The 27112-nt window shown below is 42.5% G+C and overlaps 1 protein-coding gene across 1 annotated transcript in view; it reads left to right on the plus strand.

Annotated features, from left to right (window-relative positions):
- LOC124720295 overlaps positions 1-27112 on the plus strand; it is a 208138-nt gene that overhangs the window by 161795 nt on the left and 19231 nt on the right. The window contains exon 8 of the mRNA XM_047245608.1: positions 24027-24125. The gene's annotated coding sequence lies outside the window, so the exon portion shown is untranslated. The remainder of the gene's footprint in view (positions 1-24026; positions 24126-27112) is intronic.

Here is a 27112-nt window from a genome sequence, read left to right on the forward strand (position 1 = left end):
GACAGAGGAGAAAGTTACTTCTTTTGCTGGGTGGGAGGAGTTTTTCCCAAAATTAACTGTGCTGCAAGAACCTTGAGAAGGGAGGGCCTATCTCCCCTATGGTCAAGTTTATCTGTGTGCTACCGGATGTCTTGATGTCTATGTAATAAATACTCCTGTAACTACTGACAACTTGGTCACAGTAGTGACAAGGGTCAATATCATCACTGAGATTGAACTGAGGCAATCATACTTTTCCAGGGCTTCTAAATATGAGAGCATCTGTCAGCTTTAGTTCTTCACTTTTGTGTTTGTTGACTAAGTTACCACACTTCTGCAACTGAGGAGGGTAGTCGTTCCCACAACTGACACAGACGGGGTAGTGATCTCACAATAAATTTTCATAATGTGGATGACCACAATCTGCCCAAATAGGATCACATGTACACTGGGAAGACATCAGCCCCAAGTGCCACCCTTTAAAAATGTCGAATGTGGGATGGGAATCCAGCTTCACTTTGCATCAGTAACACAAAATTTTTTTTTTACCTTTCCTCAAGGTGAATCCCTCTCAAAAGTCAGGAAAATGTGCTGGTGTTTGCTTTGTTTTGGTGGGTCTCAACGTGCATGATAAACAAAGTGAAACCCTCATCTCTCCAATTGTTCATGCAGTCCTTCATCTGTATGAAGGGTTAGTTCCCACTGAAAAATTAATTCTTGTACCATTTTGACGTTCTTATTTAGTGTGATGGTAACATGTACATAACCAACTTGTTTACAAGAAAAGAATGTCTGGGAATGGGTAGCATTTGCCATCTTAATTAAGATTTAATCACACAGCAGTTTGCAAAGGGAACAGAGTTTGGCAGTAACTTTTTCAATAATCTCCACAAAAAAAAACACTGATTTAATGGAGAGAAAGTATAATCCATCTGTTCAGATGCAAACCAGAAACATAGGGGAATAAACTGTTGACAAGTCACTAGGTTATGTTTTCCTCACATGGTGTAGCCCAGGAGAAAAAGTTTCTAGGGTCACAATAATAAGCACTAAATTGCAATCTGTTCAAAACGTCTGCAGAGGATTCATGGCCACCAGCTGACAACTTTGGTCATTACATGACACAAGACGTTCACCACAATTCCACAAATACTCAGAACGAAGGCTCTGACAGTGCATGCCACCATGTCAGAGCAAAGGCCACCTGGCACAATGGTCAGTGCCCAAAGTCTCAATACCCCAAAATGGCAAGCATCTACTACTTTGTGTAAGTAGGAGGTGAAGGCTTGGGTATAAGTAGTGTGATCCATGTGTGGTCAGGAGGGCTACCAGCATACGGATACTTGATGATACCCCCCCCCCCCCCCCCATCCGGACTAGCTATGTTGCTGGATAGTGGATGACCTATCCTGCATGACACCGTGGCTAGGTTAGCAGAAGAGTTTCTGTGTTAGAGTATAAGTCAGAGAAAATATATAGTCAGAGTAAAACTTCACCACAGGTAATGAAAAGGTCCTGCAATGGTTTGTGGGTCCATGCTCATCACACATATACACATAAAAGAGTTGTGAGCTACTTAGGTGCAAGACTCTTATGTGTGGTATGGTTTATTTATAAAGAATTCTTTTAAAGCAGTCTGTCTGAATGAGGTATTTAGTCTCTCATACCTGTAATCAAAGAAATTATACCATTTTTGACCATGCTCTCCCTTACATTTTCAGCTGTCAGTTCAGCTGATGTATCTTTTCCCCTCCTGTTACAGTTTTGTCTTGTTTATTTCTGTCTCCCAATAGCAGCAATGTGCACAGCTTCAATGTGAGCAACAACCAATGTCAGTAGAAATTCAGTGCTCCCCTGACTGCTCTGTTCATCCAAGATTAGCCCACATTTGTGTGAGAGTTGTGATACCTAGCTTATCCCCGTCACTTCTGATACTATCTCAGCTTGAAGGCCACAAGTCTTTGCCTGTTGTTCTTGAACCTCATGTCTTTTACAAAGAAACCTACATATCCCTGTGAAGAGTCTCACTAGAAATCCCTTCTCCTATCCCACTGCAGTTGTATCAGTACAAGGCAATTCAGAGTCACCACCCACACACCAATACCAAACTATTAACTAAATTAAATTACACTGATATGTGTCAACATAATGGGTCTGTTACAGCTGTGTTGACAACTGCTGACACACAAAGAGAAGTGTGGCCTATTTGTCACACTGTAATCAAACCTGCTTTAATTTCTGTAGATAAATAGGAAGTACTACAACACTTAGTCTTTTAAATGAAATGGGAGTGCCAAAGATATACCCAGACAACCTTCATCCCACATTTATTGTAAATTAATTTATATCAGAGTGTGTGTTTTCCCACCTTATGAACTTTTCAGTTTTAATGAATTATACTATATGAAAAGGGATACTTTTGTAATATGAACATGAAGTGGCATTCATACACTTGTTCACTTCATAATATATTAAAAACAAAGATTCCATGACTTACCAAACGGGAAAGCGCTGGTAGATAGGCACAATAAAAAAACACACAAACACACACAAAATTTCAAGCTTTCGCAACCAACGGTTGCTTCATCAGGAAAGAGGGAAGGAGAGGGAAAGACGAAAGGATGTGGGTTTTAAGGGAGAGGGTAAGGAGTCATTCCAATCCCAGGAGCAGAAAGACTTACCTTAGGGGGAAAAAAGGACAGGTATACACTCACACACACACCCATATCCAACCGCACATACACAGACATAAGCAGACATTTGTAAAGGCCACTTCATAATGTGGATGAAATTAATGGTTAAACTCCAATTAATACCTTAAATACAGAGCAGCACAAAATGACAGTGTCTCATCTGCAACCAAAACTACTTGTTCCATTCTATTAATTAGTATACTTAATGTCAGAAGTGCTTTACTTTTTTTTTTTTTTTTTTTTTACATACGATAGGCACATGTAGCTGATGCAGCCACAATACCACAAAATCACATCCTTGAAGACTATGTTTTCAATAAACAATAAAGTAACTAACTCTTTGTAAGAGATAAGAAGGAAAATTCTTACTATCAAGTTGTTCAAGTGATCAGACTGTGGAGAAAACAATTTATGATGAAGAGAAAGATACAGAACGGTAATGTTACAAATGAAGTTTTGGAATATCAACTTTGCAAAAATAAAAGTAAGAGGACACACTGGATCACTAAAACTAAATACTAGTGCAAAGGTCATAAACAAGAATAATTATATAGTAAAATTTTCTGAATTTATCACAAAAAGTAATAAGGTAAAACCACTCAGATACCATGAGATAGATCATAACAATGGTTCACAATAATATCTGATGGATTAATCAGTAAATGAAATGACTAGCAATCTATGATGATATACAGTAACGAAATAATAATCTGCGAGACAATGCTAATTATTTACGGTACTGTAAAGTTGTTGCATATGAGTTGCATTAGACACTGCAAGTAGTTTTATAGAGCTATACCCAGCAAAAGAAGTAACTTTCTCCTCTGCCATTCTGCCATCACCAGTGAAAATACTCCATTTAGGAAACCCTCTTGCCAGAAATCCACAAATCAGTGTCCCAACACTGGTCAGTGGATTGGAGAGCCACACCATTTGGGTCCCAGGGCTGTCCACTCTTTTCCAATCCTACACCCAGAACAAATAAACCCTCTCAAGGATCTCAATGGCCAAAAGCTGTGTAAGAGACAAAAAAGAAATATCAGGAGAAACATACTTCGGTGATCCCAGAGGCATTGGATACCCCATTTCTGTCAACTTTAGGATCTCTTCTCACAGTCTTGTGGCATGACTGCAATGGTTGATATGTGACAATCTTTGTGACAGTAAGCACTTTACGAAGGTCCTCTCACTCCCTTGTCACCACGTGATGGACTGATTAACCTGTTGAGCTCTTCAGAGGGTCAAATAGTATTTGTGTACCTCTTCTGTTACCTTCACCTTCTCTCTGTCAGTTTGCATTGATGACATGGTGTCGAACGTCCCTGGCATGGGTGTGATCACCTACACCACAGGAACTGCTGTTCCACATTATACAGCCCCCCCCCCCCCCACCACCACCACCACTGAATGGTGCCATTATAGACCCCAAAGATGTTGCAACAGCTTTTCAGGATCATTGAAGGGCCTTTAAATGTCTCAAGCGACATTCTTCACTGACTACCTTCTTTACTTGCAAACGGCTCTTCATCTGTGGCTCACTATGCAAGTAAACAAAGTGAGGAAGAATGCTGGAGCCCTACGTTTTCTCATTGGGAACATATGCCTCTTAATACTAGGTGTGAGTCAAGCTTCATAGTCTCCATGGCTGTCAAATATCAACATGTGTTCCCAGTCTCTTTCTTTATGGTGTTACTTGTTCCAATGCTTTGGTCCTTGTTGAAAACCTTGTGACCTACTTTCCAACAGCATCTGTGACCTCTTCTTATGTGGGTACCTTGTGAATGCTTACATTGGATATCTTTCTGTCTTTCACTATCTGTCATGCTGGTTATCTAACGAACCTTATACTGTCTGGGAAGTGCTTCAGGCTCTTGACTCATCATACAGCCCCAGGCACTGATCTGATTCATAACCAGACAATTTTTTTATTTAATCATGTCAGGAACTCACTCTATAGCTTACAAGTTATATAAAATGTTCCAAACCATGGTACTATAAGCATTACAATTACAATTTAATGTTTTGTGACCAGCATGTAGCAACCTCCCATGCATCCTTGGTGACATCGATGGAATTCTGTGGCATGCATGACGTTGGGAATAGGCTGCAGACAAGATGATGACTCGTCTGTTCTTCACCACATTCACATGCTGTGGAGTTGCATGCAAATCCTCACTTTTTCAAGTTGGTCTTCATTCTTCCAACTCCAGAATGCAGCCTGTTTAGGGTCTTCCATATTGACCAGCTTTCTTCATGACCTGATGGGAGGTGTTCAGTTGGGATCATCCACCCTGCATAGTGGCTGGTTCTGGAATGCCATGAGTTGATCCTGAAGTTCGAAGGTAGTTCAGTGAGGCTTTCAGTTGAATGGAGAAAGCTTTTCCTTGACTTGAGCCTTGGTACTGCTGGCTGATACCCGTGTAGTGTGTGGGTCTTCACGTTGAGTGCCTTAGATGTTTCCAGTCTGTATGCACATTCACGATGGGTACCTGGAGGTGGGATGCCTGCTAGACCATAAACTTTATCAAGTGGTGTAGATCTCAACATCCTGTACTGAGTCTGCAGGTTTCATTCAAGGTGATATATACTTCCAGCAAGAGATTTTCACTCTGCAGCAGAGTGTGCGCTGATATGAAACTTCCTGGCAGATTAAAACTGTGTGCCCGACCTAATAACTGTGTGCCCGACAGCTCCAGGCTGTGGCTAAGCCATGTCTCCGCAATATCCTTTCTTTCAGGAGTGTTAGTTCTGCCAGGTTCGCAGGAGAGCTTCTGTAAAGTTTGGAAGGTAGGAGACGAGGTACTGGCAGAAGTAAAGCCGTGAGTACCGGGTGTGAGTTGTGCTTCGGTAGCTCAGTTGGTAGAGCACTTGCCCGCGAAAGGCAAAGGTCCCAAGTTCGAGTCTCGGTCGGGCACATAGTTTTAATCTGCCAGGAAGTTTGATATATACTTGTTTAGCATGACTAGATCTGCACCAGACAGGGCAAGCATATTCTGCAGCTGAATAACAAAGAGCTACAGCAGAAGTTCTTAAGATGCAAGGATGCATCCCCCAGGTTGTACCTAATAATTTCCAGAAAATGTTGTTCCTTGCAGAGACAAATGTTCAAATGCATGTGAACTCCTAAGGGACCAAACTGCTGAGGTCATCAGTCCCTATATTTGCACATTACTTACACTAAATTAACGCTAAGGACAACACTCACACCCATACCCGAGGGAGGACTCAAACCTCTGGTGGGAGGGACTGCACTATTAGTGACATGATGCCTCTAACCGCGCGACCACTCCATGTTGCCTTTGGAGATACCTTCCGTTTGGTGTTCAGGCAATGTATTCTGTAGGTAAGTGCTTGATTAAGAGGTGCTCCAAAATATTTGGGGGTGAAGCAGTGTTCTAATTACTTATCTTCACAGAATACCTGCAATTTCCTTGCTGCATGTCTATTTCTAAGATGGAATGCACAAATCTGTGTTTTTGCTGGATTTGGCTTCAGCTGGTTGTCTTGGTAATAGCCACTTAGAATTTCTAGAGCATGGGAGAGCTTCTCTTCAATATGTTCAAAAGATGCTCCTTGGACTGCTAGAGCAACATCATCAGACAATTCACCATGTGGATGACACTCAAAAACCCTGTCTACTCATGGACTTCAACTGTATTTGGCTAGAAAGTGTTCTCCCTTCACAGTGCAAGTCCCTTCACAGTGGGAAGATACTATCATCATCCCAATCCTTAAGCCAGATGAAACTCCAAGTCTGTTGACAACTAGTGTCTGACTAACCTCACCAACAGGCTCAGAAACTGTTTGAGAGGATGGTAACCTGGCAAATATGATGGGATCTCGAATCACAGAGCCTTTTGTTGCCTGTCAGTGTGGGTTTATGGACAGGATACGCAACTGACCATCTGGTTGGTTTCAAAACAGCAATCTGGCAGGCATTTTTCAAAATGCCAACCACTTATTGCATGAGGCATATGACACTGCTTGGCACCATCACGTTTTACTTACCTTCCATGAGATGAACTTTTGTGGATCCTTATTCATCTTATCCCATCATCTGAAACTGCCCAAATTCTTCTTGTTTCTTCAACTGGATTTGATACAGAGCAGGTAGCTATTTTTTATGTCACTAATTCCTAGACGCTGCCAGACCTATTTATTTGGCTGACTGCCATCAGAAGTGAATGCAGTAATTCTTGTTCTGTCTTGATCTTGAATCAATTTCTGTGAGATGAAGTCATCAGTACTTGCATTGCAAGTAGCATACACAGCAACAGGCTGGATCCAGTTATGCAGTAGAGCTACAAACATAAACAGCAGAACATGATTTACAAGTTTATTCATAGGAGTCTTCTGGAGTATATTCCCCTATATTGATGAACCCATCAACACTGAACAAAGTGCTATTAAAATGCACTTCTTCTTGGAGCTTAACTTCATCAAAAATCAGCACACCTATGTGTTTCTTTTCATCTCATCCTTCCTGTGAATAATTCTTAATTGTTTTGGTAGCAGGCATATTGATTCCATATGAGCATCTGAGACCCATTACTAAACTTCGCAGATGGTGTTTTGGAAGGAAGTGGCAACAATCCTTGCTTCAAACAATGTCTATATCCTTTGGGTGACTTAATTTTTAAGAGCACGCTGTCCAGAAGAAACTCTGTTATCATCCACATTCCCTTATTGTTTTCCAACAGGCTTTTCTTTATTTTGTGACTACTATGATTTTCTGTTTCTTGCTTAGTTTAGAATGATCCAAGAGATGTGACTGAATTGTCATATGCTTTTTGTCTGAGGGGTGCTTCAGCAGAAGATTTATTTCAGCATTCGCTATTCATAATTCAATATATAATCACACAACTTCCAGTTTATTATACTTAAATGTTCTTTTTAATGATATTACTGCTGTTTCTGGAACTGTTTGGTTCTGCAAACTTCCCTTGACAGAAGAAACACTGAGATCATAACTTCTTATTCAATATTTTTTCTTTGCCACAGCTTCTTTCTTGTGAGTGTTTTACTGGTGATTTTCTTTTGTGCAATACTTCTGATAGATATTATGGTATATTGGGAAATAAATGAGGAACAGCTCCTCATTTTAGAGACCACTTTTGTCTTGGAATTTTAACTTGTTTACTATTGATGACAAACAAGTCTGCTTTTGTGAGAAGTTCCTCACTGAAATGTGAATCACACACAAAACAACTGTGAGTCAGATCTCTATCTTTCCGAATTATTGCTGTCGCTCATTTGGAAAACTCTGCTACATTTTTTGGAGGTTTAAAACATGCTTACCCTTACTTTTTCTATTGCCTGATCTGCACACTAGAACAATGCACAAAGGCATTTTTCATTCTTCTTCTTCTTCTTCTTCTTCTTCTTCTTATTCAAAAATGAATAACTAAGACTCTTAACACCACTTTGCCACTGTAGCCTTCAACTCTGTGATGTGCACTCACAACATTTCAAACAAACTTGCAAAATAAGCATAGACACTACCGACATACACCTTCCAATATGGCAAAATCATGTCAACTGAAGTGACAGTTCTGCTCGTAGTTTACGGGCTTGCCATCTGCCCTACACTACATGTGTTAACACACCGGGTGGCAGCACACTTTCTCTTCTGCTTGCTATGATCTAATGTTTTTATGGCAGTTGTGACAGCCATTAATAGAGCCCTACATTGTGTCAAATGGACCACCCTCAACTGCAGTTTAATTTGTAGTAACTCAGTGAGCAGTCTCCAGGCTGTTGATTGATGATACTTTTGTCACCCTATGATGTGTGCTATTCACAACATTCTCTATTAGACCTTAATCCATCCTCCCATGGGACAAGGCAGCTAACATTGACGTGGATGTGGACAGGACATGTGACCTCAGCACATGGGATGAGCTGGTTAACATGATTTGTGCTCTCAGCACTCTTGTGCACCCATTATCTTTATTTTATTTGCAATGCACATCATTACCAAAAGAATAGAGGCACATAAAATAGCTGTGTCAGCTGCGTTAGTGATTGTCAAAGAAAAGTTGAGAAAATCATAATAAAGGTTCTGGACTGATCAGCGGCTTGAATGTTGAATTTCTGGCACTGGAACAATACGTAATGCTGTCCAACAATCTGAGATATTGTTATTTGTTAACTTAATTGGATTTCCATCCCATTTTCAGTTTTAAATTTAATACACTTATGGTATAGTGTCTAATGTCAGTATTCTCATGTCGCATTGACTACCAGCACTCTGAAGTAACATACCTTATTGCACAGATTTCAAGTTCAAGACTTGTTTTGTAATTTCATGTGAATGGAAGACGAGATTTTATCAAAGTTGCATACCATCATTGAAAAAGATATTTACCAACAAGATAAAAACATAAGCCAGTCCATAAACCCATATTTTACAAGATGTTTCATAACAGTAAAAACTTCTAGTGTTTAACTTGTTTTACTTTCTGGCACACTCTGGCTGGCTTGTCAAGGTTTCTGGCCACTTTGCAACAAGAATTGCCTCAGATACATTGTTTATAATAAATAACATCAACTTTTGAGATAGTATTTCTACTTTAATTATTTAGGAAAGAAAGGAATAGAAGCAAGTGGATGTGAACCTGCTACCTTTCTTTTCACAGCTCATAGCCCATGGTGCTTTCAGCTGTGTGCAGCGGGTCGATGTGCATGTAATATTTCTGCACTGTGTCTGTCAGTTGGCCTGACTTTGTAATTTGTTAATAACAATATGTTTGCAATGATGTTAACAAGTCTGATGTTATGTGTTGATCGATTCAGTTCTTTCAACACTCTTAGGAGCTTACTAGTCTTCACTCTAGCTAATAAGGTTATTCTGCGACCCCCCTCTCCCCAGGGGTTCACAGTTCTTTTGTGATTTCATGCATGGTGCTCCCAGGGCCCATTCTTCCTTCCTGGGCTGCATTTCCTTCACCATGCTCCTCCTCTCTGCTCCCTCCTTCCCCTCTCTTGGCGTATTTATTTATGTTGACCTGGCTATTCACCTGTTTACCTGCATTCCTTGTGATTTTGTTCCTCTTGCCTGCTCTCTTTCAACCTTTTTGGCGTTTTTGGTCCACCCTTGGTGTTTGACCTCCACTTCTAAATTTTCTGTCTTTAGTGTGATCCATTTGGGGAAGATCTCCCTCTGTAGTGTCTATGATGTGGATTCTTCTCCGTTCCTGCCTTCCACTCTTCTTCTCCACCATAACCCCCACTGCTCCACTAGTTCACCAGCATGTGTAGCCAGTCCATGTGGTGTGGCTGTTATGTACTCATCTGGCCTAGGCCCCTGACAATACAAGAATCACACTACTGATGCATGAGTTGCTTGTCATCCTGGAACATCAGAACTCCCAGCGACAGCTGTCCTGCCAGGTGGCCTTTGCTGTGGCTGGGTGGTGCCCATGGGGAGAGCCCCTGATCAGAGTGGGTGGTGTCAGGTGGATGCTTGGTGTACAAAGCATATCAAGCTGCAGAAATCTGGCCGTTCTCCAAAGACCATCACATTTAGTGGTAGGGGATCCTTGAATGCTGCTTCATATGATCCTGCAGCTTTCCCTTCCCTGGCTGTACTTTGGGAGGAGGGCCAGGCTCACAGTCTTTGGATGAAACACTTTCCCCACTACCTGGTCTGTATTAGGATTCACATTCACCACCATAAAGCCGTTGTCTTTTGTGGAGAATATAGAGGAGAAGTTTGGCAAAGTAGAGTCTCACAGTAATAAGCAGTCAGGCTCCCTGTTGATCAAAGCTTCTTATGATGCCCAATCTGCAGCTCTTTGTGTTTGTGGTTGCCTCAGTCATTTCCCAGTTTCTATTATCTGTCACCAGTGTCTGCATATGATCCAGGAAGTGACTATAGGGATCTCATCCTGCAAACTTATGAGTAGCTCTGGGCTAACCTGGAGCAACACAGTGTTCATTTTGTTTGACATGTGGAGAAGTGTCGTAAAGACAACTGCACCATTATTGGCACCTTTATTAGGCTTTCTGGGGAATACCCTCCCAGAGAAAATTAAGGTTGTGTGTTGCCCCTGTGATGTGGAACTGTACGTCCTGCCACCCATGAGGAGCTTTCAGTGCGGTGACTGTAGCCACCTACTCCATGAGGGAAGACCCTGTGTTCCTCCACCTGTGTTGTAAATTGTCATGACTGCCACTCTCCATGCTCGCCAGGTTGCCCAGTTTACAAGAAAGAAAGAAAATCAAAGAGGTTAAGTCCCTGGATTGTCTGTCTTATTCTGAGGCTCGCCAAAAATGTGGCCAACTCCATCCAGTGTTGATTTCTTCCACTTTTGCCTCTGATACATCCTTTCCCCCTCCTGCCACTTCCTTACCCAGCTTCATCCCCCTCTCACCTCCACGTCCCCTGCGGTTCCCATGCCCTCTCCTCTGGTTGCCATTCACCCTCCCTGGATGAATAAGTGCCCTGTTCTTTGGCACGTGCCAGTGATGCCCCCCTCACCCCGTCCCTTGGGACCCACCCCTGTGTCTCTCCAGCCGTAGGCCTGCTACCACAACTCAGCAATGGGGTGCACCATTTGTACACCCCAAGGTCGCCCGCTCTCTTTCAGTTCCAGACCTTGTGGGAGCCTGCTATCCATCTGTGGCCTGCCTTCCTCAACCTCCAAGAGGAGGAGGAGGAGGAGGAGAAGAAGAAGAAGAAGAAGATGATGATGATGAAGACGCCTCCCCTTCCCGGTGCCCCATGAGGTGCCGTCTCCCCATTTGCAACTTGAGTCTGATATTTATGGATGTCACCCCGCTCTCGTAGGTGATGACCACTGACCTCCCCTCAGCTTCTTTATGTCTAAACTGGTCTCTAACCACACAATAAACAAGTGTAACTGCTAAGGATATTACTGTCACCTACCAGAAATACAGCTTTTTTCCTCTTACTTTGCATTGTGTCTTTTCCTATCAAGAAACGCACTTTCTTGATGACTACTCTCCAACTTTTCATGGGTATCAGGCATTCTGTCAAAACCATGCTGACCATGGGATAGTGTCTGGAGTGGTCTGCATTTTGGTTCACACCGATGTCATCAGTGACTGGATCCCCATTTGTACTAACGAAGAAGCAATAGTGGCATGAGTGCAAATGACCCCAGCAATCACCATTTGCAGTGTCTACATCCCTCCAGATACACCACTTCCTTTTGTTGACTGCCTCCCTTGATACAGCAACTCCCACCTCCTTATCTCCTCCTCGGGGATTTCAGTACATGCCACACCCTTTGACGGAGTGGCGTTTCAATGGGTAGAGATCTTCTGATTGAATAACATGTTACAGACTTTGATTTTTGTCCTCATTGACAGTTCCCCTACCCACTTCAGTGCCACTCATGGCACCTTTTCTGCTGTTGATCCCACGATCTCCTCCCCTGCTCTGATTGCTTCCCTACATTGGTCACCCCATGATGGTCTTTGTGGCAGTGATCACTTTCTGATGATTGTATCATTCCCCTGCTGCTGCCCGGTAGACAGGCCCCCATGCTGGGCATTCCACAGAGCCAGTTGGCCTTTATATATATTTCTGCAATGCACTTTGACACCTCTATGTTGGATTGCAGTGATGCGGTTGTGTGAGACATTTCTGCAACTATTCTTCATGACACTGGCACTTCTATCCCCCTATCTACAGGTCCTTGTCGTTCACTGATACCATCATGGATCAAGGAGGTAGCAAGTCTCTATCGAGGATGGCCAATAGGCCCTGTAACAATTTAAATGTCACTGCTCACAGACCAACCTTATTGCTTTGAAGTGTCTCCATGCTAAGGCTTGCTACCTTTTTAAGCAAAGTAAGAAGACAAATGCTTGGAGCACTATGTTTTCTCCCTCAATCCTTGCAGGACATTTCACAACACACTTTGCAATACCATCATCATCCTGTTCATACCCTGCTATGTTTCTCCAGCAGAAATGCCAAGCTGAAGAAACCCCCCCTCGGTTTCAACCCTCACCAAGCTGAATTCTACAATGAAGCCTTCACTGAATGGGTTCTTGCAGGCTCTTACCGCTACACATGTCACAGCCCCAGGCCCAGATGCCATCCACAACCAGATGATCCAACACTTGGATGTTACCCAGAGACATCATTTACTCAGGGTCAACATTTACTCAGGGTCTTAATCGCATTTGGCTCACTGGTGCCTTCCTCTTTCAATGTCAAGACACCATAGTTATCCGCATCCTTAAGCCCGGGAAGAACCAAACATCTCTTGACAACTACTGCCCGATTATGCGGACCAATGTACTTTTTAATCTGTTTGAGAGGTTGGTTAGCTTCAAATTATGTTGGGTACTTGAATCTCAGGGCCTTTTATCACTGTATCTGTGTGACTTCTGGGAAGGATGGTCAACAACTGACCATTCACTCAGATTGGGAGCAGCAATCCAACAGGCTTGTACTAACAGCCAACTCACTGTCACGGTACCTACATAAGGCATACAACACGGCTTTGTGCCATAAAATTTTAGTTACCCTCTATAACGGGGGCTTTCATGGCCCATTCCAGTTTTTATTTGCGAGTTTTTATCCCACTGGCTCTTCAGTGTTTGAGTCGACATTCACCCCTCGGATTCAGAAGAATGATATCTCACAGGGTTGTGTTTTAAGTGTCACACTCTTCCTCATAGCCAGCAATGTGCTATTAACCTTTGTTGGCCATCAGGTTACCCTGGCATTATATATCGACAATTTTTGCAGCTCCCACTTGGTAGCATCTGCTGAATGCCTGCTCCAAGGCACCATCTGACAGGCCTCTGCATAGGCCCTCTCCCATGGCTTTCAGTTTCCTCTTTCCAAAATGCGGGTTATGCATTTTTGCTGTCGACCCACAGTGCACCCTGATCCAGAACTTTATTTAGGGAACCAGCACCTAGATGTTGGAGCACAGTCTCAATTCTTGGGCCTTACTTTTGATAAAAAGCTGACATGGCTGCCCTATATTCACCACCAGAAGATTACCTGCATGCGGAAGTTTAATGTGCTCTGTCTTGTGGTGGACACATTGTGGGTTGCAGTTTGTGCTACTCTTTTCCATCTTTACCATGCTTTGGGTTTGTCCAGACTAGACTATGCTTGTGTGGTTTATGGCTCAGCAGCTCCTTCCACTTTGAAACTACATGATCCTGTTGTTCATCATTATATGGTGTGCCTTTCACAGTAGTCTCATCAACAGTCTCTTGTCACCATTTTGACAGTTCCCTGACCATCCTATATACCCCATCATGTTTGCAAATGAGGGATGTCTCCTAAGATACCCAAACTCAGGTGGGACTGCTGGTTGGAATGTGTCTCACTTCCCACTCCCCCTGCTGGTCTGGGGGTTAGAATAGGCCCAAGGTATTCCTGCCTGTCATAAGAGGCGACTAAAAGAAGTCTCACACTTTTTGGCCCTATGAGTTCAGGTCCCATTCTATGGTTTGACCTGTCACTTTCAAAATTCTATGAAAATGTGGGCCATATGGGGCAGGACACCTTATGTGGTGCACGACTTATCCATAATGCCCTTAGATTCGATCTCCTGAATCTCTCGTCATGGCTTTGCATCTCCACCTGCAATTCAGCTATTTCGGCAAGGACACTTTCTGGGGTATGTCATCTTCTTCCGTTGCCTCCTGTCCTCTTTTGCCCCCATGACAATATTGGATTTCTCTGCACTCAGTATCCAGCATGGTAGCCAGTCCATTGTGGTTGGGTCATCATGTATCCATTTGGTGGTAGCCCCCTGACAACATAGGGATCACACTGCTGATGACTGAGTTGGAAACTCCCCATGTATGCCAAGGAGTAGATACCTGTCTTCCTGGGGCATCAGGACTCCCAGCAATGGCCATCATGCCAGTTGGCCTTTGCTGTGGCTGGATGACTCTCACAGGGGATCAGAGTGGGTGGCATTAGGGCGAATGACCTGCAGTGAAGCGGACTAAGTCATCTCTTGCTGATGACCGTATGTCACCAGCAGTCTCTAAGAAGGATAAGATCGAACACAATGCTACACCATGGAAGGAACGTATGGCTACAGAACAGAGAGCCATATTAGCTTCGGTTTTTAGTCTGTAGCAGAACTGATAGGGACTCCTTTCTACCTACGAAGCCTCAGTTTTTCATTGAACACGTTGAGGATAAGTTTGGAGAAGTGACAGCGTTGTTCAAGATGCAAAACAGTGCAGTCTTGTTTCAGACAGCATCCCCAGCCCAATCCCAGGTGTTACTCACTTGTGAGTGATATTCCTGTTTCTGTCACTCCCTATAAAAGCCTCAACATGGTCCAGGGGATCAGTTTCCATCACGGGCTCCTCTTGCAGTCTGATGATGAGCTCTGTAACAGCGAGGTGTTCATTTCATCCTGCGTGTTTACATAGGACCCAAAGACAGGGTCGCCACCTGTGCCTTCATATTGGACTTTGATAGTGATTCATTGCCTGCAAAGGTCAAGTTGATGGTTTACTGCTCTGATGTTAAACTGTACGTCCCTCTCCCTATGTGGTGCTTTAAGAGCTGGAAGTTCAGGCACATGTCTTCCCGCTGCAATTCCAGTGCCACATGTTGAGACTGTGAATATCCACTGCACCCAGATACTCCATGTGCGCCACCTGCCACTTGCATCAACTGTGGATAGCACCACTCCTGCTGCTCACCAGACTGCCCAGTACTCCGAAAGGAGCAGAGAATCATGGAGTACAAGACCCTGGACCAATTTACTTACACAGAAACTAAATGTAAATTTGAAAGATTATGCCCCATTCAGTTGACGTTAACATATGCTGCAGCTATGTCACAATCACCATCCCAAGTGCCAATGGTTCCTCACTCTGTGCCACGAACAGTGAGCCCTCTGGACCACCAGAATACATCTGCCCCCTTGGTGGTAGGGGGCAAATCTTCCTCCATTGCTCCCAAAGCACCTACTTTGGGAGAAAGTCATCCCCAAATGCAGGGGACTTTGGTTCCCTCCCCCCTGCTGGAGAAGCAACAGCCTCCTCTGGCTCCTCTCGTGCGGAAGGGATCCCTTAGGGCCCTCTCTCCCAAGGTCTCCACTAATGCCATGGTAGACACTCACCAGTGGCTCAAGGAGCCAAAAGCTGCTGGACAAAGAGGTTCACGGTCTTTCTCTGTGCCTGAAGCTGCTTTGGAAAAATCTTCCCAGCAGGCCCCAAAGAGAAGCAAGAGAGCAATCAAACTAAGAAGTAGTCTGATAAGAAACAGGACCCTCTGGTGGCCTCAACACCACAACTCCCTATCAATTCTGCATCTGAGGATGCAGTGGAGATCTTAGCATCCCCTGCAGACCTGGATCTCATTGATGCCTCATCCAGCATAGAAATGGCAACAAATACTCAGTTAGTGGCAGCAGATGACCCTGAGGCCTAACCTGCCTCCTTGCGTGCTTCATGCCTTCCCAGCCTCACGATAATGTCATTGTCCAGAGGAATTGTGGCGGTTTTTTCCACCATCTGGCTGAGCTACGGCAACTCTTAAGCTATTTTCTGCATTGCCCTTAAGGAAATCTGGTTCCCAGATATGTAGATCCCTGCCCTCCACAGCTATAGGGATATTACAAGAACTTTAGTGACTATAATAGAGTGTCAGGTGGAGTTTGTGTCTATGTCCTGAACTCAGTCTGTTGTGAAACTGTGCCCCTTCAAACACCTGTTGAAGCTGTGGCTGTCAGAATAAGTACGATGCAGGGAGTAACTGTCTGCAGTGTGTATTGTCCTCCATATGGTGCAGTACACCTGAATGCACTGGCTGCACTGATTGATCAGCTCCCTAAACCTTTCCTACTTTTGGGAGATTTTGACACTCATAGACCCTTGTGGGGTGACACTGTGCTTGTTTGCAAAGGCAGAGATGTTGAAACTTTACTGTCACAACTTGACCTCTGCCTCATCAATACAGGTGCCACCTGGCGACATCATATCCTTGGCCACATTATACGAGTGGGGTCTCCGAGGCCTGCTCCTGATTCTTATCCAAAGAATTTCCTGTCGCTTCCAGTTTTCATATCCAAGTCGGTGACTCCCATAGTTCCCCTCGTATCCAGGAGAATGGGGTCCCCACAGGGCTGTGTATTGAGTTTATCCCTTCTTTTAGTGGCTATTAACGGTCTAGCAGTAGCTGCAGGGCCATCCGTCTCACCCACTCTGTATGCAAATGAATTCTGCATTTCATACTGCTCCACCAGTACTGGTGTTGCTGAGTGGTGCCTACAGGGAGCCATCCGCAAAGCACAGTCATGAGGTCTAGCCCATGGCTTCCAGTTTTCGGCTGCAAAGTCATGTGTTATAGACTTCTGTCAGCGTCTTACTGTTCATCCTGAACCAGAACTTTACCTTACAGATGATTCCCTCACTGTAGTAGAGACATATCAATTCTTAGGATTGGTTTTTGATGCCTTATTGACTTGACTTCCTCACCTTCATCAGCTTAAGTGAAAGTGCTGGCAGCACCTCAATGCCCTCTGCTACCTGAGCAACACCAATTGGGGTGCAGATCGCTCTACGCTGCTGCAGCTCTACAGAGCCCTTGTTCAATGCCACCTTGGCTATGGGAGTCTGGTTTATGGTTCAGCGGTGCCCTCAGCATTGCATTTACTCGCCCCAGTGCACCACTCTGGTGTTTGACTAGCTACAGGAGCTTTTAGGACGAGTTCAGTGACAAGCGTCATGGCGGAAGCTGGAGCCCCTCCATTGCAGATTAGGTGTGCACAACTGCTCGCCAGTTACATTGCACACATTATTCCTTCTATCTGAACTAGAGTCCTTGCCTTTACCACCTATACTCGAGGTCCATTCACGTACACCTCCATGGTGTACACCTAGGCTGCGGCTTTGTCTGGACCTTTCACGTGGCCCAAAGGACTCAGTTCACCCCACAGCACTCTTGTGTCATTTCCTTTCAATTCTTGACATGTACTGAGGCCATGAAGTGGTTTATGCCGACAGCTTGACAACTGATGGTCACGTCAGCTTCACGTATGTCCACGGAGGACATATTGAACAGCATTCCTTGCCTGATGGCTGCAGTGTTTTCACTGCAGAGCTGGTGGCTATATCTTGTGCTCTTGAGCGCGTCCATTCATGTCCTGGGGACTCGTTTCTTCTGTGTACTGACTCCTTGAGCAGCCTACAAGCTATCATCAACCAGTGCTACCAGCATCATCCTTTGGTAGTGACCATCCAGGAGTCCATCTATGCCCTGGAATGGTCCGGTTGTTCAATGGTGTTTGTGCAGACCCCAGAACATGTCGGAATCCCAGGCAATGAACTTGCTGACAGGCTGGCCAAACTGGCTACACCGAAACTGCTTATGGAGATTGGCATTCCAATAACTGACCTGCATTCGTTTTTATGCTACCAGGTTTTTCAGCTCTGAGAGACAGAATGGCATAGTCTCAGTATGCACAACAGATGGCATGCCAGTAAGGAGACTACTAATGTGTGGCAGTGCTCCATGCAGGCCTCTCATGGTTCTCTACTGGGTCCACATTGGCCACGCTTGGATGACCTGCAGCTATCTCCTGCCCCATGAAGACCCGCCAGAGTTTCGATGCGGTGCCCAGTTGACAGTGGCCCAAATTCTGGTGCACTGCCCCACTGTGACGAAATCTTTGATTGCCGGACTCGTTGCCACTAATTTTATCTGACAATGCCTCATTGGCTGATTTAGTTTTACACTTGATCTAAGTTTTAGCACATGTCCTTTGTTCCTCTGTGTTCTACTTCCTAGTGCTTTTAGGCTGGAGGTTTTAATGTGCTGCACAGTGGCTGGCTTCTCCTTTTTATTCTTATGGTCAGCCAGCCATGGTAATCTGTTTTGTCGTTTTAATCTATCCACCTGTTTCTTGCATTTCTGCGGTTTTCTTCTCCCCTTTGTGCAGTTAAGTGTTTGTTGCCCTTCTGTAGTACTTGTGGTTTTTCCTTTCTCTCCATTTTGTGTTGTCAGTCTCACTTGTTTTATTCTCACCCTTGTGGCACTGTGTTATTCAGAACAAGGGACCGATGACCTAGCAGTTTGGTCCCTTCCCCCCTCTTTTAAGCCAACCTACCAACCAATCCTCTGTTGGAATCTCCACTCATTGGAAAATCTCCATCTCCATGCATTGGAAAGCGCCCTGTGTATCTCTCCCCCCCCCCCCCCCCCCCCTCCTTCATGATGCCTGGAAAACCAGTTAGGATTGATCTATTTCAGGGCCCTAAGGCCTCTGTCACCCCTATGATATTCTGGCATCTTATACGTTCCATCCTTGAAGAATTCCAGAGTGCTGCCATCCTCTATACTGATGGTTCTAAAATGATTAAAAAAGGCAGGATACACTTTTACGCCTCCTAATAGCATGGAACACCATATGCTGCTGGGATCATGTAGTGTGTTCACATCAGAGCTGCTAGCCATTAAGAGGGCCCTCCATTTCATTACTCAGGATTCCCTTTGCAGTGTTTAAATATATGCTGACTCAGTGAGCAGCTTGCAGGCTACATCACCCTTTGGTCTCTGCTATCCATGAACTCCTCTCTGCCCTTGGCCCTGCCACCTGCTCTGTTGTCTTTCTCTGAGTCCCAAGTCTTGTTGGGCATCCCAGGAAATGAACTGGTAGACTGTCTGGCTAGAGAGACAGATACTTACCACCCATTCCCTTTCATGGTTTCAGGTGCATATAAGAGGATACTCGTCAACTCTGTCTTTGCCAAAAAGTGAAATGACATCCGGTGCACTGCTGCTCTAAGTAATACACTCTGCACAGTCAAGGAGACTACTGCAGTTTGGCATTCTTCCTTCTGCTCCTCTCAGAAGGAGTCCACTGTCTTATGCTGTCTATGCATCAGTCATACTAGGCTCACCCACTGTTTTCTCTTGTGTAACAAGCCACCCCCACAATGTGTCTGTGGAGCCAGACTGAATGTATTCTATATATTGGTGGAATGTCTCCTTCTTTTGGCCCTTCATACTACGTTTAGTCTTCTAGATTCTTTGTCTTTAGTATTAGCTGGCGATTCACAGATGGTTGAACTGTTCCTCAGTTTCCTACCTAAAAGTGGATTTTATTTTCAGTTATAAGTTTTGCTTTCCTCCTGGATCAGGGGCAAGGTGGTTGTGGTTGGAGCCTCTCTTTGTGTTTTCTATGCAAAGACCACTCTCTTATACCTCTGTTTATCCAGTTTTTACATTTGGCCTACCCTTTTATGCTTTCCACTGCATTTGTTGTAAATTCATCCTTTTATAGTTTCACTCCTCTCACTGTATCCACCCACTTTTAACAGACACTGTATCTTAGGTAAATAACTTTTGAATCACGGGACTGACCACCTCACCATTTAGTTGTCCCCCACATGCCCACATAAAAAGAGAGAGAGAGAGAGAGAGAGGGGGGGGGGGGGGGGGGGGAGAGGTGGTTACCGTGTTCAGGCATTAACTTTGAGATGTTGGAAACAGTTCCACCTATACTTATTGGGTCAATATCACTGTTGCCTCTGCCAAATAAATGCTTTATCCTAACAGATTCTTGTTTAATTGGACTAGCAGGCATTAATTGTGTAACAGTGATAATAAATCTGCTCATAATTGCCAGCAATAATGTATTTTTCACAGTTCATCATATAGTTATTGTCATCTGTTGTTAAGGCAACCAGTGATATTAGCACACACAACTAATCATTCATAAGTGCAGCTGTGTAACTCATGTCTTTGAGCTAACATTACACCATTGTGAAATGTTATGGCACCTTTTCACTATTGAAAACTGTATATCACTTAAACAGCATGTACTAGCCTTTCTAAATTGATCACGGCTACTAATACTGCCTCCAACATCCAAAGTCATTTCACTAAAAATCAATCATCTCGAAGACAGTCTACTTCCCTTTTTCTCAGCCTCACTTAATTTATGATTTTGGTTCTGTTCAATGACATGATCTGGGTAGGATGTAACATGATGAGCACCTTGCACAAACACTCTTGTGACAAACAACTTCTCAATAAAGGTTTTAAATTTTATTCATTTTCCATAATACATCTGTATCACCAATGTAATAACAGAAACTCAGGCTGCTCACATGTATGTGTGCTACTTAATTCTGTGAACACAACTAGGCAATAACTGATACATGAATTAAGATCATACAAAGTCTTTCATCTTTTTTTCGTTCTACAACACAATATCTTTTTTAATGATAATTAAAGGCCGCTATCCCAATGACATCTGACAGCATGGCATGGCTATAAGCTTTGCGCATATGATGACCAGCTTTTAACAACACCATACCCTGTTACAGCAAGTCTGCCACTGTTGCTCTGGCGTTTTCAAACCCAATGCACAGTACACACTATTTCTAACATCAAACTGTACATATCACGAATAAACTCATTTTTGATATTATGACTTGATACTGTTTTTCCTTTGATATGAATATTACGTATTTTGTATATGAAGAGTACTTACCACAAACTGTGTATCAAACCATGTCATTGAAGGAAGGTAGAGCTGGCTAGGGATGTGCTATATTCTCTCACGAATATCAGCACATGAGCTACAGTATCATCATAGCTACTGGATCACTGTTAATGACATACACAGATTAAGAACTGTACCTACAAATGTCATTAATTCACATTTAATATGAAAATTGTACCAAAAAGATGTGCTTTTGGTAGGCAGTCATTGTGCCATAGCATTGAAACGATACATTTTTATAGATTTCAAGTTATAACACTTAATATATCAGCAACAGGAAGCCATTACCTATGAATATTGAGTTTCCTGTCATTGTATTATAACAAATGGTAACTAAAACAATACATTTTGAGGGGATCTTCTATTTGCTGGTGCTTCGAACCAACTTATATTCATACCATGTACTCAGTGAGAAATAAAACGCACCAAATATGATATTTAACGCCATTCAGCATGGTGGCTGCTTTTTTTCGGCTTGTGACATGTAGCAGTAACACATCTCATCAGCCACATTCCTGTCCTTGAGGCTAAAATCTAACACACTAAATTATTTATTTCATGATCTGCAACGTAATGGCACATTGAATACCATGCTGTAACCTCAGCAGCTTCTCATCCACATTAATTTTCACTTCTCTTGAGAGAAAGATGGTGGTTGTAGTGCCTGCCCAGTTGCCTTTCTCTGGGTCCAAAATCTTGAGAGCATCCCAGGGAATGCACTGATCGAACGAAAGGCTAGAGAAGTGATTATTGTCCAACATTTGCTTTGGTGATCACAGGGTGTGAATTTGTGGGTGCAAATATGACCTTTCCTTACTCATCATCTGCTGGGCTACTGCCCCCTCTAATAAATTTTACACTACCACTACTACTTCCATTCCTCCCAGAATGAGTCCTCCATCTTATGTCAGTTAGTCATTGACGGTGTCAAATGAATTGATAGTTTTATGTTACATAATGAGCCACCCCCACATCATGGTTGTTGAGCTGTACAAAAATAAGTTCATGTCTGGGTGGGAGGCCCGCTCCTTTTGGCTTTCCATGTTAAGTGTGGTCTTCCAGATTTCTTGCCTCTAATCTTGACGAATGGCTCACAGACTGTTGAAGTCGTACTTCATTTCCTCTTTGAAAGTGGATTTTATTCTCAAGTAGAACAGTTTAAACTACTGTGAGGTCAAAGTGGTTGGCATTAGGACATCTTCCATTGCTTGCTGGGCCTGGAGAACCCTTGATCATACTCCATTGCCAGCTCCCTCAGTCATCCCTCTTTTGTTCTGTTTTCACTGATTTTAGGGAGCAAGGAATGTGCATGTGTGTGTGTGTGTGTGTGTGTGTGTGTGTGTGTGTGTGTGTGTGTGTGTTTCTCCTATAGCTTGAGAAAGGAATTTCATTCCAAAAGCTAGCAAACAAACCTCTTGTTTGTGTATCTGTCAACAACGCAGCGCTTCTGCCTTTCGGTGAATCGTTCCTTTATTCCTAAATAATTCATTATTATTAACCAGAACTTTCCATGCATTATTATAGTTTTAAGTACATTAACATATAATTTACTGACTTTTTGAATTTTGTATTTCTCTCTCTCTCTCTCTCTCTCTCTCTCTCTCTCTCTCTCTCTCTCACTCTCTGTGCTATGTTTTCAAGGTTTATTTCTTTTCCAGCATATTCATGTAGTTGCCGTCATTGTTGATACAAAGTTTGTAATTTTTTACTCAGTTTCTCAGCTCCTGTGTCAGAAGTCACAATTTTTCCAAATAAATCTTCACTTCCCATACAGTTAGTACGACACCTTGATACACCTAAAAATTGTTAAAGGGAACTATTAATGTTGGTTTGAGAGACAACAGCTTACTTCCAATTATTTCATGTTAGTAATGCTCAAACAAATATATGTAATTTCCTGTAAATGAAAAAAATAAATAAAAACATTGTACTTGTTACGACATTGAGTTTTTCTCAAAAGTGATGGATGGCTGCGGTGGTCTGCACTCTGTCATAAAAAGGTTCCATAATCCCTATTTCCGTTCAGCCTGCTCTGATCTCTCTATACTTGGGCTGTGGTCAGTCTGGTATGAATATATACATTTTGATGTCTGTTAGTTATTTCTCTTCTTAGTGTGTGATACGAATATAAATTGAAATCTTTCATGTATTTGTGCATAAGACCACATGTATACATAACAATATAACAATCCCCCCCCCCGCACTCTGTCTCTCTCTGTCTCAGTTGGCATGCAACTTTTCGGAAAGTCATTAGAAAGCCAGCAATGAATAGATTTGATTGAGTGTTTCATGGAGACAAAGAAGAAGTGTGACTGTACTATCAACTCCTTGCTGACAGAGTAAAGTCTGGTGGTGTATCTGTGTACCACCTGTCTCAGCCCTATGCAATCTTTTCTTTTCTCTGTTTTAATATTACCATTATTAGTGTGAACAATTTCAACATAATTTAATCTCACTCTTCAATTATAGTGGTTGGGCATTTTTGTTTTCTGTTGACTCATTTTAATTAAACCAAAATATGGAGGTATGAACCAACATAATGCAGAGTGATTTACAACAAGAGGGAAATAATGGCGTAAAGAAAAATCTAAGGAAAATAAACATAGAGATAAAGATAAATACAGCAAGACTGAAGGACAAAGGTTGTAAGAAAGGGGCGTACTGCAGAGCAGGTGAACTCGTAGTCATTAATCTAATGATGAAATGGAAATTTGCATAAATGGAAGCTGTATTACAAGACAAGCAACACTGCATCCAAAGCATTGTGTCACCTTTTATTTCTTTTCTTCTCAATGTGTGCTGAAACTTAGTAAGTGGAATTTCTTTTACAATCCAGATACGGGTGTAGTATATTTTTGTTACATTTCTTTTGCAGGTCTGCCTGCACAAATTGCGTCTAAGTTCAAATGTGGAATGCCACGGTTTTGGCATAAAGTTTTAGATATGTGGATTGTCTATGCTGACAACATTGAAGGTAATTAATTTTTTAATCTATTTTTGCCTCTACTGTTTAATTTTACAAAGCTAAATGGCATAATTAACAGTTTTGACCCGTACCTGTGTATTTCACAGACACGATTGAAATTAATAAAATAGAGTGTACAGTTTTTGAATCAGATACTGTTGGACATTTAGGAGTAGAAGTTAAGGTAAAATGTTATCCTTTGAAGCTCATGTTGAAGAAGAAGAAGAAGAAGAAGAAGAAGAAGAAAACGTTAAATATGACTGTAGGGAGGAAACAAATGTAACTGGAATAAAATGTGATAGGTGGATCCATTGTAATTGAGAGAAATACCAAAGAAATTAATGTTATGAGTTACATGCTCCAGGAGTCACCTTGGATGATATATTATAATGATATTGAACTGATGTAGTTTACAGGATACTTACTTAATTGATATTTAACTTTGATTGCATGCTGACCATTTACAAAGGAATTCACATAATAGGATACACTATTTATCTTGATAAAACAAGTGTGTATGTAAAGCTGTTGCACTAAATATGCTACTAGTTTCTACAGGCTGACAATTATTGAACTATATGGGGGAGAAGAAAGAAAAAAAGGGGGTACAAACTATGGCATGCACACACATCATTGAACATGTAAACATCAATTCATATATTCAGATTTATGTTATGACATGTTCGATATGCCTGCCATCATTGGCGATGATGATGTGGTGCAGACGAATAGCGAAATTCCGCATGCCCTACTGAAGTGTCAGAACAAGGCTGTTGATGACCTGAACAGCTGTTTTCAGCTCAGCAATGGTTTTTGGGTTATTGTTATACACCTTGTCTTCAATATAATCCCAGAAAAAGGAGTTGCATGGGTTCAGATCCAGAGAATATGCGGTTCCCAGAGTGGTCCTCCAGGACATCAAACACTCTCCTGCTTCGGTGGGGTCAAGCTGCATCTTGCATGACCCACATCTTGTGGAAACCATTGTCACTTTGAATATTGGGTATGAAATCATCTTCCAAAACCTTCACGAAGTGTTCAGTGGTAAATGTGCCATCAAGGAATATTGCACTGATTATTCCGTGACAGGACACTGCACACCACACAGTCACCCATTGAGGGTGAAGAGGCTTCTTGACCGTGAAATGCAGATACTCTGTCTACCAAATGTGCCAATTTTGTTTATTGACAAACCTATCCAAATGAAAGTGTGCTTTATTACTAAACCACACCATACAGTGCATAATAGTCCATTTGTGCTCCTTGGCCAATCATACAGTCTGAACATCCTAAAGCAAACTGTTCAGAAGTTATGACAATCTCATTTCATGTAGTTCAATAATTGTACCCCTATAAACCAAAAGTCTTCTAAAGAATGGAAGGAATTTCCAGAAAGGAACTTCTTCAGCTTACTTTCAGATTTAACTTTGTTATATGTCACGCATTTAATATCATCGGGTAATGAAAGATTTTTTTAGGTGAATCATTCACTCCTTTCTATACTATAAAGTCAATTTTAATTAAGGTAATTTTTGCTATTATTTTGACTGGCTGTCGTTGCATATCCACAAGACATGTGGCTTGTAATAAAACAGACGTGGTCTCTCCATTGATAAAAGTTTCTGGATTAATTCCCCATTCAGATGTGGCAAGGGGGAGTGATCATGAGAAAAAGATTGAAGAGTCAACGAAAGGGTAATATTCTATGAATTGCAGTATGGAGTGTCTGAAGTCTATATGTGGCAGGCAAGTTAGGAAATCTGAAAAAGAAAATGCAAAGGGTCAGTGTAGATATAGTGTGATAGTGTGGGTCAGAGAAGTTAAATGGAAAGAAGGTGGGCATTTCTGGTTAGGTGAATAACTCATGAATAGAAAGGTGGGGCAGGGAGAGCTACTGTGAAAAGTTCAGCGATATGTTTTCTGTCATCAGAACTGAAAGCAACTCAGGTCCAACTAGGGAGAGAAAGAGAGAGATTTATATAAATATACATAATCATTTGTGACTGATGTCTGTAGTAGGGGAAGCAATAGAAAACAGTTACAGGAGAGAAAGATTAATTCAGTTCTGCTATAAAATTTAGCTAGTAGTAGAAAATACAGTGTTCAAAATTCACGAGAGGAGGAGGGGTACTTGGAAAAGACCTGGAGCATCGGAAAATTCTTGTTGGACTATGGTGTGGTTAGACAGATTCCAAAATCAGATAATGGTTTGTAAGGCTTATCTAGGAGCAGATAAAAAGTCAGATCACAGTTTAATAATGATGAAGAATAGACTGTAGTATAAGGGAGTCATTTAAAAGAATCACTGTTACTGAGTAATGATTATGTGCTTTTGAAGTTATCTAAAACAGCTGATACTATAATAATGAATACCACTATAGGCAGGTCAGTTGAAGGGGAATGGACATGTCTGATAAGAGCACCCATTGTGGAACAGAAAAATATAAAAGATACATAGGAGGGAACTGGGTAGAAAGTAAGGATAACAGAAGAAATATTTTCACTCATAGTTATATATAGTCTTTGCCTAGTTTCCAACAGAAATGTTCATCCTCAGACCATTGCCTGCATCAAAACATTCAATATTGATAAAAATATAAAATACATAAAGTTAAAATAAAAGTAGTTTTCAAGCTCTCTGTATGCACAGATCTCAGTAGTGCAATACCTCAGTTATGACAACTCTGCATCTTTTGTATTTGATTGTAACATACACTCCTGGAACTGGAAAAAAGAACACATTGACACCGGTGTGTCAGACCCACCATACTTGCTCCGGACACTGCAAGAGGGCTGTACAAGCAATGATCACACGCACGGCACAGCGGACACACCAGGAACCGCGGTGTTGGCCGTCGAATGGCGCTAGCTGCGCAGCATTTGTGCACCGCCGCCGTCAGTCTCAGCCAGTTTGCCGTGGCATACGGAGCTCCATCACAGTCTTTAACACTGGTAGCATGCCGCGACAGCGTGGACGTGAACCGTATGTGCAGTTG

Source organism: Schistocerca piceifrons, chromosome 11, assembly GCF_021461385.2.
Source record: "Schistocerca piceifrons isolate TAMUIC-IGC-003096 chromosome 11, iqSchPice1.1, whole genome shotgun sequence".
In the NCBI taxonomy this organism is placed as follows: Eukaryota; Metazoa; Arthropoda; class Insecta; order Orthoptera; family Acrididae; genus Schistocerca; species Schistocerca piceifrons.